This window comes from Xenopus laevis, chromosome 7L (assembly GCF_017654675.1).
Source record: "Xenopus laevis strain J_2021 chromosome 7L, Xenopus_laevis_v10.1, whole genome shotgun sequence".
NCBI classification, from domain to species: domain Eukaryota; kingdom Metazoa; phylum Chordata; class Amphibia; order Anura; family Pipidae; genus Xenopus; species Xenopus laevis.
The window spans coordinates 10,094,715-10,109,895 of record NC_054383.1 but is presented as its reverse complement, the minus strand read 5'-3'; positions in this window follow the sequence as shown (position 1 = coordinate 10,109,895).

The following is a 15,181-nucleotide window of genomic DNA, read 5'->3' as shown; positions in this document are numbered from 1 at the left end:
CTAGGGGAGAAATCTCATTAGGCAAATGAATGAACTTCTGTTCTAAAGGATTATGGCACCAGGTATAAAAATGTATGGGGGTCATTTATGATGTGCAGGGCAGCGTGCATAGTGCAAAAAGTGAAACAATCCTCCATGATGCCTGTATTTGCTGTATTCATGAGGGGTGACTGGGGTGGAACATAGACGTAGAGCTGCATTTTATAAATCAATTTGGGGCCTATCAGTACTTTATAAGTATGCTTTTGTCAACTCCTCTGGAGCCATTTTCCTACTCTGATTAATATTTGGGTTTTTTCCATTTGAACATCTGATACAGTATGATGGGATACAGAGTTGGACTGGACCGGCGGGACACTGGGAAAAAACCCGGTGGGCCACTCCTTGTGTGAATGCATAGTCACTGCTCCCTGGCCTCACTAGCCCCCTGACCCCGGTCTTGGCCGTGAGAAGAAAAAGGTACACGGGGGGGAGGGGGGTTTGTGGGGGCATGCAGTGTGGGGGCCCTGCCTCAGTCCTTGTGAGCCCCAGGCCCCACAGTCTGACACTGATGGGATAATGGTAAAACATTCATAAACCGTTCACCAGATCTAGCAACCCAAACCCAACCAACCAATCAGCAGGTAGCACTGACTGACCACTTGTTTGAGGACAAGCATATGATTGGTTGCTTTCAGGGATGTAGCGAACGTCGGAAAAAAAGTTCGCGAACATATTCGCGAACTTGCGCAAAAATGCGAGCGGTTCGCGAACGGTTCGCGAACCCCATAGACTTCAATGGGAAGGCGAACTTTAACATCTAGAAAAGACATTTCTGGCCAGAAAAATGATTTTAAAGTTGTTTAAAGGGTGCAACGACCTGGACAGTGGCATGCCAGAGGGGGATCAAGGGCAAAAATGTATCTGAAAAATCTGCCTGTGTGTGCTTGGAAGAGATAGTGTAGGGGGAGAGCTGTTAGTGATTTCAGGGACAGATGATAGTAAGTTTGCTGGCTAGTAATCTGCTTGATACTGCTCTGTATTGGAGGGACAGAAGTCTGCAGGGATTTGAGGGACATTTTAGCTTAGGTAGCTTTGCTGGCTAGTAATCTACTGTTCTCTTTAAACAACTGCCATACGTTGACCTTGTAGGCATTGTTTGCCCAGTTTTTTTGGACGCAGCCACTGAAGCACAGTTGCCATAAAAAATATGCCATATAAATGCTGAAAATAGTAATTTTTCACCATACGTTGACCTTGTAGACATTGTTTGCCCAGTTTTTTTGGTTGCAGCCACTGAAGCACAGTTGCCAGAAAAAATATGCCATATAAATGCTGAAAATAGTCATTTTTTGCCATACGTTGACCTTGTAGGCATTGTTTGCCCAGTTTTTTTGGTCGCAGCCACTGAAGCACAGTTGCCAGAAAAAATATGCCATATAAATGCTGAAAATAGTAATTTTTTGCCATATACGTTGAGTCAACGTATGGCAAAAAATGACTATTTTCAGCATTTATATGGCATATTTTTTATGGCCTCTGTGCTTCAGTGGCTGCGGCCAAAAAAACTGGGCAAACAATGCCTACAAGGTCAACGTATACACTACTACAGCGGTGGATACGGATTACGTAAAATATATTATGGCTGCTTGAAAAAAGTCACTCCGGTGTTTTTTCTGGAGACGGTAATATTATGGATATTTAGACAGAATGTGAACAAGGTCACACAGCTAGATGGCGGGTTGAAGAAAACAGTGTGCAAATAATGCCTACAGGGCAAATAATGCCTAAAAGGTCAACTTATACACTACTACAGCGGTAGTAAAATAAAAAAAAGTAAAATAAAAAAAAAATGAATATTAAAAAAAAAAAATTAAAGTTGGTGCTGCTGAACTACTAGGAGCAGCAGATTAGCACACCAGTCCCACTCCCCAACACTGCTAGACTAATAGCACTGGGCTCTTATAGTAGTAGTAGTAGTAGTAGTAAAACAACAAAAAAATAAATAAGAGCAGTCCTTACAAGGACTACTGTTATTGCAGCAGTCAGCAGATGAGATCAGAAGCAGGACAGCTGCCCACTGCAGCTACATACAGAGCACTGCAGTAGAAGGTAGATTACTAGCCAGCAAAGCTACCTAAGCTAAAATGTCCCTCAAACCCCTGCAGACTTCTGTCCCTCCAATAACAGAGCAGTATCAAAACGATTACTAGCCAGCAAACTTTCAACTGTCCCTGAAATCACTAACAGGCAGCAGCTCTCTCCCTACACTATCTCTTCAGCACACACAGGCAGAGTGAAAAAACGCTGCAGGGCTTCGGTTTTTATAGGGAAGGGGAGTGGTCCAGGGGAGAGCTTCCTGATTGGCTGCCATGTACCTGCTGGTCTGGGGTGAGAGGGCAAAAAAAAGCGCCAACAATGGCGAACCCAAAATGGCGAACGTTGCGCGACGTTCGCGAACTTCCGGCGAGCGCGAACACCCGATGTTCGCGCGAACAAGTTCGCCGGCGAACAGTTCGCGACATCTCTAGTTGCTTTGGATTTCAAAACCTTGTGCAACCTTTGCAACCATCATTACATTATTACCCATTCTCCCCATTGTTACACCTTCGGTGGTGGGCGGGGAGGTAACATAACAGAAAGCATCATAACAACTAGTCTAATATTTGCTTCTCCAGTTAATGCTCCTTGCTTTTTAAATTGCTACTTGCACAAACTTTGCATCTGTCCCATTAAAGGCAATGCACGCCGGGTCATTAAATCACTTATACCCACGTTTTAACATTTATTCCTCATTTTTTTTCAAAGTAAATATCCATCCATGTAAGGCAGTGTCAGCATTCAGATCATTGTTGCTTTCTACAAAATAAATACATTGTCACAATGGCACAGCAGGATACCAATACAATATTTAAAAATAAGGTTTTCCTCCCAGATTGCCAATTATTCTATCTGCAGCTCTCTCGCAAACACAATGTTTTCTCACTAACTAACTGAATGCGGCTGCTTCATATGTCTGATAAAAGTCTTTTGTCTGGAGAAAACATCCACCAAACCTGGAGTGAATAATAACACAATGTCTATACACATAGTCGAGTCATTAGACTGAACTGTATCACATCGGACAGCCCACCCCGTGTGCATGCTGCAATATGATAGCAAACACATGGTTGCCTCTAGTGATGGGCGAATTTGCACCGTTTCTCTTCGCCAAAAAATTTGCGAAACGGCGAAAAATTTGCGAAACGGCACCGGCGCCTCGTTTTTGACACCGGCACCCGTTTTGGACGCCGGCGAAATTTTTTTGGACACCGGCGAATTTATTCGCTGGCGGCGAATCGAGCAAATTCGCCGCGAATTTGCGCCTGGCGAATAAATTTGCCCATCACTAGTTGCCTCCTATTGCTCTGTAGTACAGGTATGGGACCTGTTATCCAGAATGCTCTGGACCTGGGATTTTGCCACAGGAGGGATCTTTTTGTATTTTGGATCTCTGTGTCTGCTAGAAAATAATTTAAACATTGATTAAACCTAATAGAATTGTATTGCTTCCCATAAGGATTAATTCTATCTCAGTTGAAATCAAGTACAAGGCGCTGCTTTATTATTACAGAGAAAAGGGAAATCATTTTCAAAAATGTGAATTATTTGATTAAAATGGAGTCTATAGGAGATGGCATTCCGTAATTTGCTTTCTGGATAACGGATCCCATACCACTTTGAAACACCCACACTCGCAGGTGCATTCGTAAGTGAAACCTTATGCGTGCCTTTATGGTTTTTGACGTTCAGCCATGATGATGTGCTGATTACCTACCTACTGGTTTCACTTGTATTAGAGCTCAGAGTTTTGCAACTCAAGAAGGGTGGACAGAACTGCTTCCCAATCACATCTTCTAGCGCAGTGATCCCCAATCAGTGGCTCATGAGTAGCATGTTGCTCACCAACCCCTTGGATGTTGCTCACAGTGGCCTCAAAGCAGATGCTCATGACTGAATTATGGGCTTGGAGACAAGTTTTGTTGCATAAAAACCAGATGTACTGGCAAACTGAGCCTCTTGTAGACTGCTAGTTATCATAGGGGGTTACTAAATAGCCAATAAAAGCCCCTATTTGGCACCCCAGAAAAAATGTTCTTGCCTGCATTGCTCCCCAACTCTTTTTACATCCGAATGTTGCTCATGGGTAAAAAAGGTTGGGGACCTCTGTTCTAGGTCAATGAAACACACGTGGGTGATAACGCATATAAAGTTTGCTCTAGGTCTAGTAAGCTATAGCAACTAATCAAACAGTAGACCAGTAAATGCTACTTGCTGATTGGCTGGTGCAAACCTTGCAACTGCTTTAGTTGTGTACAATTTCAATTTGTGCATCCTTCTGGTCTAGGTCTGGTCTCTTGGGAACCCATTAAATAAAATGTACATTTAAATCGTTGCTCTTCTACTAAGTTATTAGCGGACCTGTCTTTGTAGAAAACAAAATCTCTAACCAGGAAGGAATATATTTATTGGGTAATTGTAAGACGCACCGGGAGATTGGTGTGTTCTCTTACCTCCTGGCGCATCTCTCCTCGCCATGTGGTGCGAATGTGCAGTTGATGCGCGGTCCCGGTGTCGTCATGGGCATCTGCTGTGCGGAAATGACAAGGAACGGAGCATCGCGCTGCTCATGTTTTACCTTGCCGCTACCTCTTCACAAACTCTCACACTTTCAAATGCACAAACCCCCTGTTGGTTCCGCAGCAGAAAGCCCGGGGCCCCAAAAGGGTGTTTGTGCATCTGAGAGGGACAGCTGCCATTAAGGTTCCAGATTGACAAGTTTGTTACAGCAATAAGACAGTAACAGGACATTTATCTTATTCTGTTTTCTCCTGTTTTCTTATTCTGTTTTCTCAACGAGCAACTTGCTGCTTAATATTGGTTATATTATCCCCTTTGTGTTTCACAAATAACTACAGATACAGGGTTGGATTATAGTTATACAATGATACCATTCAAAGTTTTTGTCCATTACTGACTTAGAGGTTTATGAAAAGGTTATTTGAGAGAAGTTAAGACATGGGCTGATTTTCAGCAGACCCAAGGGAACATTCTTTTGCCTGCTCATTTCTTACTTTTCTCCAAAGGAACAAGAACATATGTGCTTTACGCTGAAGTAAAAATTGCAGATCAAATTGCTTCCAGCAAATTGTGGATAAACTGTACTTGCTTTAATAAGTGCCTGAATTTTCTTTTAGAGATATATCTGAACATTTCAGAATGTTCTTTTATACAAGAGTGACATGTTCTTTAGCATTAGTGCACCCCCGACACTACGAGTCAGTCTGATAATCTGCATGTCTCCAGCGATAAGAACAATTTTACTACACTGGTGGTCTTATTAAGTAACGAGGTGGAGAGAAAATTGCATCTGAAAATAGGCTGCCTCTCAGGATAAGATCTTGATATTTTAGGTAATACAACGATTTCCTGTAGGTTGGAGACGAGGCACTAATATGGGTCAAATCTTTTGATATCGGTCATCTCGTTGATTGGCCAAGACATAAAATGTTTATTTGAAAGTGTCCGAACATTGGCAATGGGTTGCTACTGAATCATCAGATAAAGGTAAAATTATACTGTTTCCACCGCTTTATCTTTCAAAATAATTCACTGCATTTCGCCACACAGAAACACTCATAGGGGCAAATTCACTAAGATGCGAAGTTGCGCCAGGCGCAACTTCGCCGCACTTCGCCAGGCGTAGCTTCGCCAGGGCTCCGCAAATTCACTAAAATCCGAAGTTGCGCACAGGGGTAGCGTAAGGTTGCGAAGTTGCGCTAGCATTGATTCGCTATATAAAGCGAAGTTACGCTAGCGAAGGCTAATTTGCATATGGCGCGAAATTCAAATTTCAATGGAGGAACACGTATCTGCACTACAAATGCCTAGAAAACCTTCAAATCAGCAAATAAAAATTTTATTTTGCCCTACACATGTGCCCACTGTCTAGGTAAGTTGCCATGAGTCAGGAAATGTAGGGGGGAGGAAGGGGAGCCCCAAAAATTTTTCGATCTTTTTCAGCCTATCAGCCATCATGTAGAAAACACGCCAGCGTTTTTTTGGGACTTAGAAAAAAAATTGACTTTTTTTTAAACAATCCCTATCTACTCTATTGCGCTTCGCCAGGTCTGAGGTGGCGAAGGAAGTCTAGCGTAAAAGGTAGCGTTCAGTACACTGCGCAAGTTAGTGAATTTGTGTAGTTTCGTCGCTAGCGAAAATTCGCCTGGCGTAAGGTTGCGAAGTAACACTAGCGAAACTACGCCAGCGTTCGTTAGTGAATTTGCGCAGTAGCGAAAATGCCAAACGCTAGCGAATTAACGCTAGCGTTCGGCGCTTCGCGGCTTAATGAATTTGCCACATAAACTCTAATGCTGGGCTCCCCAACCTTTTATTCACGGGAGCAATATTCAAGTGTAAAAAGTCTTGGGGAGCGACATGAGCATGAAAAAAGAAAGTTCATGGGGGTGCTAAAGATATTATTGTCTATTGGTAGCTATTTGGTAGCCCCTATGTGGACAGGCAGCCTACAGGAGACTTTGTTTGGTCATAAATCTGATTTTTATGTAACTAAAACTTGCCTGGAATTAAAAAAGAAGCTCTCGCTTTGAGGCCACTGGGAGTAACATCCAAGGGGTTGGTGAGCAACATGTTGCTCCTAAACTAATAGTTCTGGACCACTGCTCTAATGTACAGTAAAAAATGTTGTGCAGTTTCAATAAGGTCAGTGAATTATTTGTAAAGCGAAACAGATTTGCTCATCACTACTCATGAGCTGTTCCACATGTCAAAGTTGGCTCAGTGTATGTACAGTAGGACAGACGTAGTAGAATGAGAATTTACTTTTGATGTCACTTCAAACGCTCACTTCCCTTTAATTGGATGGCCTTGTTGAAAAAGTAATGGCGTCTGGCAGCTGATTTATTATTAAAATTAATAAATAAATAATTAATAAATAATTATTTACAGCATTATCTCAACCTCAAGATGTCTAGCCATTTGTTCAGCTGGACACACTCGAGCTAGCTTTCCTTTTCTAATAAATGCATGATGGTTTGTTGACTGGTAGCTGGGGGTCTCCAATGTTTGACTTTGGAGGTAATTGGAAAAGTCTAATGAAGAAGTGGAGAGCCATAAATGGTCAATTTATCAACATCATCAGTAGCAAGAATAATGGCTAAATGTTAAAGCACACAATTGCCCCATTTTAATATGATTCTCAAAGCTACTTGAACTTGTACATATTTTTTACAACCCGCACCTAGTGCCAATGGCTGGTTCAGCTTGCTTTGATAAAGTAGTCACAACTGAGAAGTATAGGTCTTACCAAATAAGAATCCAGAGACTCCCACAAAGGCAAGCCAAACGTATACTTAGAGAAGTAGCCAGTAAGGAGAGAAATAAAGGTAGTCAGGCAGGTCGGGCCAGAACCTTAAAATTAGGTGGCAATCTTGAAGACAGGAACTAGCTAGGGTCAAAACCACGAACAAGACTTGCAATGGGCAAAGTGAGCTCTGAGCTCCTGTGGCCTGCCTGAATACTCAGGGATATTAAAGCATTGAATAAGGACAGATAGCCTGTACTGTGGCTTCCTCCTCGGTCCTCAGTAAAGCTTTTTCACAAGAGGACTCAGAGTTGCTGGCCTTTTCTTGAAAAAAAAAAAAATATATATATATATATCTATATTTTTTTTAATGTATGCTGACGAAATGGCCTAAATACTCCATTTATCCTCTGTACACACAAGAACGATTATGAACAGTAAATGAACAAAAATGACGTCAAAACCAATTTTTTTCTCTCCACCGAATGTGTAGGGAGGATGAATAAGATGGATTAGTACAAGATATATACTTTAATGAACAAGCTACTCTACACAGATGCAAGGGGAAGGTTTGAATTACAAGGTCAAATCCTGGCTGTGAGCAGAAAGAAGCCCTGGTGTAACATGTTGAAGCCAGTTGGTATCCAAAGAAAAGAAACGTTGAGCCAAAAGTCTATGGCTATAAAGATTAAAGGTACAATGTCTCATTTTGTCTTATGAAAGAAGAGAGGGAACAAGTAAGGACCTCTATGATTACTCACTGTGAAATAAATGTTTTAAATATTTTGAAATCTGCATCATTGCCTCAGGGGTTTTATACAGACTCTTGTAGTTTCCGCCATATCACAAAGCAAAAGACAAGAGTTCTTATCCATTCCATTGGTTCCAAGGTGTCTTCAGAAACTGCAACTTTGGAGTTTTTAGTTTTTTTCAGCACACCAATTGTTTTTTTTTTTAAACCAGTCTAAAAGTTAGAGTGAGCTCATATTAAAACTGAATTTTTTTATATTCTCAATGTTTTAGTCAATGTCTCCCTGTGTTTGTGTACAGGGTGGAATATGTAAGATACTTTAATAAGAAACTTTGCTCATCCCTTTTTTCAGGCATCATTTGCTCAGTCAACTTTTCTAAACTGACTTGGTTCGCTGAAGCAGTAAATATGTTTTACCTCCCACACAGGTCTGACCTTTAATGAACAGCTGAATATTTTTCCCTTTATTTCTTCCGTTGAGCCCACACCTAAGCTGCAAATACAGTACGTGAATGATAGAAAGTCATTTAAGAGGAAAGGAATAGAGGTGTGTGGGGGAAATTTCATGGCTTTGAATGATTTCCACCTACATCAACGCAATGTGATTGAAATATTGCAGCATCTGGAAACGCCAACTTCATTACTCATAACTGTTTAAATAAAGTTAAATAATTAGCTTCATGAATGAGAATGAATTATAGGATCATTATTACTACAAGATCATAAATAATATAAAATGTTAACATATTAGATTAGAGGGACCTGATAAAATTACATCCAGTTACAAACATAATGAACTTCCCTGTAGCAAGATAAAAAAAAAATATATAAAATGGAAAAGAATAATGGGTAATGCAAAGATTTTGAATTCTAGCAGAACCGTAAAAAAGCATTCCCCAGAACACAGCACAGCAGAACTATGGCAACCTTTTCAAATTAAATAGCAAGTCTGGTAAATCACAGAGGTTCCAGTTGAGAAAGAACAAATTTTATGTAAAAGTCATAAATCCATCCACTGGTTCACTAAATATGTATGACCATTGTCATGATGTAGTTGGGGACAAATATGACAATACAACAGGTCATTTCCAATATTTCTGGAAACTGTTAAAACTCTGATAATGTCCAGGGTTTAATTAAGCTTTGCTCAGGGCAATCTCAAGCCACTTTATCAAGACTACTGTTAATGCTTGCTGGCAATGAAATATAGCTTGTTAAATTAAAGGGATAAGGACAATTACTTAGGATGTTTTCTGTCTGACCTCTACAGGGGGCTCCTGCATAACCTCCATCGTCAAGAGCAGAAAGCTTCAATTGGCCGGCCATCTAGAATGCAAGGGAGAGGAAAGAGCTGTGAAGAAGGTCTACCACCAAAAGCCTGAAGCATGGCGACTAACAGGATGACCAAGACCATGACATAAAAACCATGAGAACACGTAACTGCTGGTGGTGTGCATATGGAACAGAAAGGGTGGATTGGAATTGTAAAGGAGGCCAGGGCTCTGCAACGGCCGTAGAGCCATGGGGTAAGGTAAGGTAAGTTGTCTGTCTGAAGTAGAATTACTGCCCATGCCGATGCCTCCTAGTTTTCCTCTGCACTTGAAAAGCAGTTATTTAAGTTTAAATCTCCTACTGTGGTGGCTATTTGTGTCATCTCCAAAACTGCTGCCCATGGAGAGTTGCTTGCCTTGCATTTTGACTACACATTGATCAATGCCTATATGGAACATCTGCTGGACTCCCAAGTAGGAATAATGTCTGGGACACTCTTCCTTTGCTCTCTTCTTTGATGGTCTTGTCCATGGGGCAGATTGTATCATACACTTATTCAAAGTATTATTAGTTATATTCCCATGGTTTTGGCTGAATCTACCAATAAGAACACCTTAAAAAGACCCTTCAGTCTCTCTTTCGCTCTCCAATAGAGGAACCCACTGGCTGTTACTTTGTTCTTCATTAAACTTGGAGGCCCATTTATTCAAATTTTAGCGGTATTAGAGCATTTTGAAACCACAATCAAACTCCATGGGGCACATTTACTGTTGGTCAAATATAGAGGGTTAATTAACCCTCGATATTCGGCCGTCTAAGTAAAATCCTTCAACTTCGAATATCGAAGGCGAAGGATTTACCGCAATTCTTTCGTTTGATCAAACGATTAAATCCTTCGAATCGAACGATTAGAAGAATTTTAATCCATCGATCGAACGATTTTCCTTCGATCAGAAATTGCCTAAAAAGCCTGTATTCAAAAAAAAATTATGAATATCTCTAAAACCTCCAAAAATTCCTAGCAAAAAAAATTACTAAAACCTCTAAAAATCAGAAAATAAGGTCCAATTGTATCAGTGCAGCTCCCATTGACTTCTATGGGACCTTGACTAGTTTTAGTTTAGTAAGAGATTGTTTCCTGATTTTTAAACTTAATAGATTTGGAATTCTTCGATTTTTATAGAAATTTAAAAAAAAAACATGAAAAGAAAAGAAGGAAATCTGAATTTTAGTAAATCGGCCCCATAGACATTGCCCGGGCAAGGAAAGGAATATCAAGGGGAGTTAAGGGCCCAAATATCTCTTAAACATCAATAAAAGAATAGCAAGGGCGGACCAACTAGTTAATTTTGGTCTCCTACATACAAATGTACTTTTGACCATTAAATGTGCATGATTATTTTTTAACCAAACAAATTTTTATTTAAAAAAAATCTCACCACCTAAAACCTGTCGCGCTTGATATGTTTGATTTCTTTTTAAAAAAATTGCAGAAAAAATCCAGCAATAAGAAACACGAGCATGATTAAGAACATATGCTTTTTTTTGAAGAATTAAATGAACACAAATAATAAATCTGCCCCTAACTGTCAGTGGTTTGAGTCTTAGAATTTCTTGAACAGCTATACATTTGAATGTCTAGATTCTGTTCTCTTCTATTTTTGATGCGTTTTTATAATGCGTCTGTTTTTTTTATCAGCCATGACTTTACGTACCACAATCAACACCCAAGATTTTTGTAACCAATGATTTAATGCCCCAGAAACGCAGATTTTAAGCTCTTCAGTATGAAGAGTCAGTGATTAGAATATTCTGCAGAAAATATTTCATTCTTAGAAGGCAAATAATGATTTTTAAAAATGACCTTTGAGAAATAAAAAGACTCTGCCGACCATAAAAAAAAATAAAACAAAAAAATATTTGAAAAGTTACAGCCATATTGTTGCTATAATTTCATTAAAGTTTAATTGCTTTATGAAATGCCAGTACAACCTCTGCAGCAATTTCTCTCTAATTATCTGGATATGTAAGCCAATATTCTTAATGGATTTGAGTGGCATTTCGGGACATAATAATCGAAATCACCTTTTACAAATCGTTTGTCTTATTTGTCTCATATAAAGGAAATGAAACCAAAGACTACGGGCTACGATAGGTAAAAAAAGGTCAGTGGTATCTCATAATTTGCCTGTGATAAAAAGAAATATATATTGCAATTTTTAAATTATTAATGATACGCAAATCCAAGAAAACAACGGAAAAAAGAAATAAATAATGGATAGGAGAAACAAATAGATGGATACATGGCTGTATCTATTCCAATTTACAGTTAAGCACTCAATCTGTGTGTGGCAGATGCTTCAATCTTAAAATGATTGCTATACCGAGAAATGTAATATATCAATTGTTCATTATCTTTTTTTTTAAAGAAATAGGTAAATCGGGAGGCCCATTTATTAAAGGTTAAATGTTAGGGTTATTGAAGCTTTTTGAAATCACCATAACGAATTTTCTTTAAAACCATGAAAGCCGTGCAAGTTATTAAACGATATGAATATAAAAAGTATGAACTGAAAGAATGCTCAATGATCTGAATTAAAATGTCTCCAAAAACCTCTAAAATTTTAGTTTTTTGGACAATTAGGGGCAGATTTATCAAGGGTCGAATTTCAAGTTTATGGGAGTTTCTAAAAACCCCCATAAACTCCCATAAACTTGAAATTCGAAATAAAAAATGACCAGTCTAAGGGGCAGATGTATTAAGGGTCGAATATCGAGTGTTAATTAACCCTCGATATTCGACTGGCGAATTAAAATCCTTCGACTTCGAACATCGAAGTCGAAGGATTTTGCGCAATTCGTTCGATCGAACGATCGAAGGATTTTAATCCATCGATTGAAGGATTATCCTTCGATCAGAAAAAACTTGGAAAGTCTATGGGGACCTTCCCCATAGGCTAACATGGACTTCGGTAGGTTTTAGGTGGCGAACTAGGGGGTCGAAGTTTTTTCTTAAAGAGACAGTACTTCGACTATCGAATGGTCGAATAGTCGAACGATTTTTAGTTCAAATCCTTCGATTCGAAGTCATAGTCGAAGGTCGAAGTAGCCCATTCGATGGTCGAAGTAGCCAAAAAAACACTTCGAAATTCGAAGTTTTTTTTCCTCTATTCCTTCACTCGGACTTAGTGAATAGGCCCCTAAATTTATTAAAAAATTTTATTTGCTTTTTAAAAACGGGTGAATAGAACTTAGCTACAAATTCGAAGATAGAATTCGATTTGAGTTTTTTCACACCAAAAAATTCAAAGTCCACCAAATGACTCCGAATTGCTTGAAGGAGGTCCGACATAGTCTAAAACACAAATTTGGCAGGTTTTAGATGATGAATAGTCGAATTCGAATTCTTAATCAGACAGTACATGATAAACTTTGAAATTTTAATTTGTTTTTTTTTTAAATTCGAATTTGTCCTATTCTCTAGTCTAATTACACTAAAATAAATTTGAAGTTCGAATTCAAAAATTCTAATTTTCAATTTGACTTTTGATAAATCTTCCTCTTACTATTAAAATAAATCCTAAAAAAAATCTGAATGACTAAACAGGATCAGAACAGCTCCCATTGGCCTTGACTGATTTTCCTTGGAGCAGTTATGTATTTTTTGATTTGTGATTTTGTTTTTTCTGATTTGCGAAAAAAAATTGAAATCTGAATGTTAGTAAAGCAGCCCCATAGCGTTCACAAGTGAGCTTGAGGGAGTTTTCCACATAATGGATCTTTCAGTAATCTGGATCTTCAAACCTTAAATCTACTAGAAAATCATATAAATATAATTTTAAGGTTGATCCATCTCTTATATACTAGTAGGTCCGTTATCTGAAAACCTGTTATCCGGAAAGCTCCCAATAACAAGAAGTCCATCTCCCATAGATTCCAGTGTAATCAAATAATTACATTATTTTTAAATGATTTCCTTTTTCACTGTATAGGTATAGGACCTGTTATCTAGAATGCTCAGAATCTGGGGTATTCCGGATAAAGGTTTTTTTCTGTAATTTGGATCTTCATACCTTAAATCTACTAAAAATCATTTAAACATGAAATAAACCAATAGACTGGTTTTGCTTCCAATAAAGATTAGTTATGGGTAGGACTACACGGGCATTTTCAGATCCAACGTCCGTGTAGTCCTACCCTATATTTTTTTTGCCGGCACCTGCAGCCACTTCAAATTTTTATTTTTTGTGATCAGCTTTTTATAATGTTCACCAGCAGTTTACACGGTATAATCATTTATTTGCCAAAAGTGCCTTTCTCCTATTTCTTTCAGGGGTCTTGTATGTTTGACAAGGGAGGTTTCTGGTGCTTTTATTGGTTAAATGAAGACTTTCCTCAGTGCAATAGAATACGAGATTGTCAGGTGTTAGACTGGTATAATTCTATTTCTCCGGAGGTTCCCAAACATTAGCATTATGAGAACAAATATTCAGTGTTACACAGCCAACAAACACATTTGTCATAGCTAAAATGCAAATGAAAGCTAAATTGCTTTGTTTAAGACAACTTGGTACCAAAAGCTGCATATAAATAAAGCAAATATTACTGTGTACAACAGATGTTTGTTGGCACTAAATGTAATTGTTATTCGATAGGGATGGAAAAAAAAATGCGACAGATAAAAACTGGTTTCTCTTCTCTTTACTTACCTTATGTTAAATTGAGTTTAGTTACAGATGAGGGTGCATATGTTTTTTGATTGTGAACAGTTCTTGGATGTTACTTTGCTTTGGATTTAATGTTTTAAAATGCTGTTCTTCTGATGAGGTACAACTATGGGATCTATTATCTGGAGTGTTTGGGACCTGGGATTTTCCATAATTACAAAATAGATTTATGGAACATTTGGAGCTTTCTGGATATTGTGGGGCAATGAGCACAAGTGTGTGTGAAGGGAGTGTGACTGTGGGATAGCAGGTATAGTAGGGAGAGATGGTGCCTATAGTAACAGTGGATAATAGTCTCTGGGAAGGGAGTGTGACTGTGGGATAGCAGGTATAGTAGGGAGAGATGGTGCCTATAGTAACAGTGGATAATAGTCTCTGGGAAGGGAGTGTGACTGTGGGATAGCAGGTATAGTAGGGAGAGATGGTGTCTATAGTAACAGTGGGATAATAGTCTCTGGGAAGGGAGTGTGACTGTGGGATAGCAGGTATAGTAGGGAGAGATGGTGCCTATAGTAACAGTGGATAATAGTCTCTGGGAAGGGAGTGTGACTGTGGGATAGCAGGTATAGTAGGGAGAAATGGTGCCTATAGTAACAGTGGATAATAGTCTCTGGGAAGGGAGTGTGACTGTGGGATAGCAGGTATAGTAGGGAGAGATGGTGCCTATAGTAACAGTGGATAATAGTCTCTGGGAAGGGAGTGTGACTGTGGGATAGCAGGTATAGTAGGGAGAGATGGTGCCTATAGTAACAGTGGATAATAGTCTCTGGGAAGGGAGTGTGACTGTGGGATAGCAGGTATAGTAGGGAGAAATGGTGCCTATAGTAACAGTGGATAATAGTCTCTGGGAAGGGAGTGTGACTGTGGGATAGCAGGTATAGTAGGGAGAGATGGTGCCTATAGTAACAGTGGATAATAGTCTCTGGGAAGGGAGTGTGACTGTGGGATAGCAGGTATAGTAGGGAGAGATGGTGCCTATAGTAACAGTGGATAATAGTCTCTGGGAAGGGAGTGTGACTGTGGGATAGCAGGTATAGTAGGGAGAAATGGTGCCTATAGTAACAGTGGATAATAGTCTCTGGGAAGGGA